Consider the following 4,197-nt stretch of genomic DNA (forward strand, 5'->3'; position numbering starts at 1 on the left):
TCCTCTGGCGTAATTGGAAGAATATGAACTCCTTGATCTTTGAAGGTAAAAGTTTCTCGCCCTTGGACACGATGGAAAAAATAAAGGAGGATGTTGAGGTGTGGTTCTCAGCTCAGGTTGTGGAAAATGTTCTCTCAGACGAGAATTCCTAGCCTTTGATTGATCTTAGGGATGAAGTTCCGGTTTCGAGTGAGAAAACCTAGTGTCCTCCACCTGCGGATTGGTTAAAATGTAACATAGGTTTGTCTTGGTCCAAAAGGAATGAATTAGCAGGAGCCTCGTGGGTGTTAAGAGATGTGTTAGGAAGGGTGATTTTCCATAGCCGTAGGGCTTTTTCTGGTATGAAATCAAGACAAGAGGCAAATCAGATTAGTGTTTTGTGGGCTGTGGAAAGCAAGATTTTACATAATCTGGGAAAAATTATCTTCGCAGTAGAGTACAGTGTCCTTGTAGCGGCTGTGAACAGACAAAAAGCATGGCCGTCCTTCAGGTTTCAATCTTCCCAGTTATTAGAAGTGTTGATTGGAGTAGAAGACTGAAAGTTTTTTTGTTGAAACAGGTTCTTCGATCAGAGGAGCTCATCTCATTGCCAGAAGCGTAACGAAGGATAACAAGGTCAATTATTATGTGGAAGCTGGTTATCCGTCCTGGTTAGTAGGTCTATTCTGCGATGAGAGGGTTCCATCCTCTGTGTGAACTGTTATTCTTTTGTCTAAGAAGCTCGTCATAAGTTTCTTTTCTGTGTAAAGACCACAGTTGTTTCCGTTGGGATGAATTGGGTTGACTAACTCTTAGTCTTTAGTAGTTGTACAGTTCATGACATTCCTCAAGTCACTTTGTAACCCAAGTTATATATTCTGATCTAAAAGCAGTTGCCAAAAAAAAAGAGGTAGAGCAACTAACCCAAAAAATCATTTCTCTTACTCGTGTCATCTTAGTTCATGCGGCTCGAAATAATGTAGCTTTTTGTAATTTTCTTTGATTAAGAAAATATAGAAAGGATCTCGTACATTTTAGATAATATTACGAGAACCATAATTTGTTTTTATTAGGATATTTCAGGTATTTTCAAAATATCCAGTGTGTCCTTGTTTTATGTTACCGGAAAAAACGTAATTACAAAAATATCATTGCCACGTCAGAAGTCGCTGACGTGTATTAATAACTCAGCCGTAATACGTTAAAGAGGTAATGACGGCTGAGTTATGGTATGTTGCGGCTGATTTATGAAAAAAATATTTGAGTAAGAGCAGACTACTGACTTAGAGCATAACTCAGCCAAGAGTTACGGCAGAGTTACTGAAATCTGGCTGAGTTAATCTAAACTCAGCCATCCTTACGGCTGAGTTTTCACCCGACGGTTGAGTTGTCAAAATCTTGGCTGAGTTTTCACTATGACACGGCTGAATTAAATTTTTCCGGCTGGCTGAGTTATGAACAGCGGCTGACTTATGAGATGTCGTTAGGGCTGAGTTATAATTAAGCACTATAATTCAGCCATCATAAGCTGACTTATCGGACAACTCGGCCATTTTACGACTGACTTAGTAGCAAAAAATTAATTACTAGAATATCGTTTAGCTACCGCTGATTTATCAAACGATACATCTGAGTTACAATTTTTCAGTTGAGTTATGACATTAAGCGGCTGAATTTGGCTGCCATTTTTTTTGCTTTTTAATTACTATAATGTTATTCATGTTGCAACTGAGTTATAATTTGTTTGATGACTGATTTAATTAGGCTGATTTACATGATCGTTTGGTGGCTGACTTGCCACTTCGGACGCATCATCCATGTCATCATCTTCTCCGGAAATAGGAAACGTCGTTCCTTCGACTCTTGTTTTTCAACTGGTTAAAAAGCAAATATTTACATGGTTTTTACCTTCTTCTTCACATTGTTTTTTTCCTTGTTATTCACTTCTTAATTACACTCATCTTCTTAATTACATTCACTTAGACACCAACTCAACGAGAGTTCTAACCGACACATCTTCCCCAACATCTTCCTCTTCACTAGCTTACTGAAACAAATACACAAACCATCGTAAACAAGCTAACGAAAAGTTACATAAATTTTTAAACTCACTATATACCATATCATTTACCTTTATTCTTTTTTTCTTTTGTGCAGCTCCTTCACCAGTTTCACCACCCTGACCATTGATCACTTCCACCTTCTGGACTTTCCGCTTCTTTGCGGGAGGAGAATCAGACTCAACAGCTGCTTTACCATTTAGCTTTTTCTTCTTATCACTCCCCTTAACATCCCAAAAACCTTTAACAAACTTATCCTCATCTATGTCTTAGATCAGGTGATCAAATGCTGGGTCGTCTTCTTGATCTGGCCACGTATGAAATAGCTCGCTTACATCATCCTTCATAACCATTTTACTCACACGCAGCTGTAACATAAGAGATTATGAAACCCATCAGTAAGTTTTAACTCAGCCATCACAAACCATAACTCAGCCTTACGGAAACAATAACTCAGCCATCATAAACCATAACTCAGCCTTTACTAAATAATAACTCAGCCATTACTAAACAATCACTCAACCACTAATAAACCATACCCCAGCCATCATTTAAACGATAACTCAGCCAGTAACTATCATAACACAACCAAAAGCTTTCATCACCAAGCGCTTTGATCTCTTCAGCAATTACCGATTCCATCGTTGAACGTGTACGGTTTCCACCTCAACGGTATGTCACCATTTTCAGCTGATGCATTCCCAAATCGCTCTCCAAAGCATTTGACTGAATCATTTGCCCAAGCCTGTAACACGAGTGTAAAACCACTAAGAGTGTACAACTTTCCCGTAGGCCTCAACATCTTTATAGAATCAATAAGAGCTTCAAATGCTGACCGACCCCACAAATAAGTCTTCATAGCTTCATCATCAAAAACTCTTTTCGCACATTCAAATGGTATTATAGAGTTATGATGCAAGGCATAATGTCCAACGGCTTGAAGAAACAACAGCCCCAACCATTTACGCTGGTTAGGCAATAATCCCCGACACACTTTTAATCCTTCCCTGAGTTCATCTAATTTTGGACCTTCCCCATCAAGCACATTCAAAAGTCTGAAGAACGCTTTGTAGTCAGCTGCAGGTTCAATTTTTTCTGTAGGCATTGGGTCTATGTTTAACCCTGTGATATGAGCAAATTCATTCAAGCCAAACCTGATAGGTTTACCACCGACGAGAAACCAAATCTCCTTCTTATGTATTCTTAACTGGTTATATAGTAGGGAATGTACAATCTTACCAGACCACACGAATTCACTATCAACTAGCTTAGCAATTATTCTAATAGGTACATCCTTCGTTTTCTCCCACGCATCATGTCCTATTGATTCCCTAATTTCAGGGAAATCTGTCATCTTGAAATTATTATTAATGTTTTTACCATCTAGAGTAGACTTTCCTTCTGGGTAAAGTCTTGGGGGGTAATCTCTTCTTTGTTCTTCAGAAATAACCTTAACCATCTGATAAATATAATTTAGCAGTAAAGCATAAAATAAATCAGTCATAACATATGACAAACTCAGCCACAAAGCTTATATTAACTCAGCCACAAATACATAACTCAGCCGTAAAGCATAAACTAACTCAGCCGTCAATACATAACTCAGTCGTAAAGCATAAGATTACTCAGCCCCAAAAACATAACTCAACCGTAAAGCATAAAATAACCCAGCCCCAAATACATAACTCAGTCAAAACATAAAACAAACTCAGCCAAAACATCAAACAAACTCAGCCATCGAATCGAATAGATTTAACAAATCAGCCATCATATGTAAATCAACGACAGCGACAGTTAGTCGTAAAATATCGATAAAAACCATCAATCAGTCGCAAAACTCAAAAATAAAGATTCGACACATACCGGAACTCAAAAACAAGGACGAGGGAGGCTTAGACAGAAATGAACAAGACAACGACGACGAAGAGAGAGAGAGAGCGAGAGAGGATATCGAGCAAGGACGGCGAGACATGACGGCGTGAGAGTAGAGAAAGACAGAATATCGCCGGCGGAATTAGGGTTCGCTGACGAGAGAGAGAGAGGATATCGAGCAAGGATGGCGAGAGAGTAGAGAAAGACTGAATACGCTGCCGGAATTAGGATTCGCCGACGAGAGAGAGAGAGAGAGAGAGAGAGAGAGAGAGAGAGAGAGAGAGAG

Source organism: Camelina sativa, chromosome 15 (assembly GCF_000633955.1).
Source record: "Camelina sativa cultivar DH55 chromosome 15, Cs, whole genome shotgun sequence".
In the NCBI taxonomy this organism is placed as follows: Eukaryota; Viridiplantae; Streptophyta; class Magnoliopsida; order Brassicales; family Brassicaceae; genus Camelina; species Camelina sativa.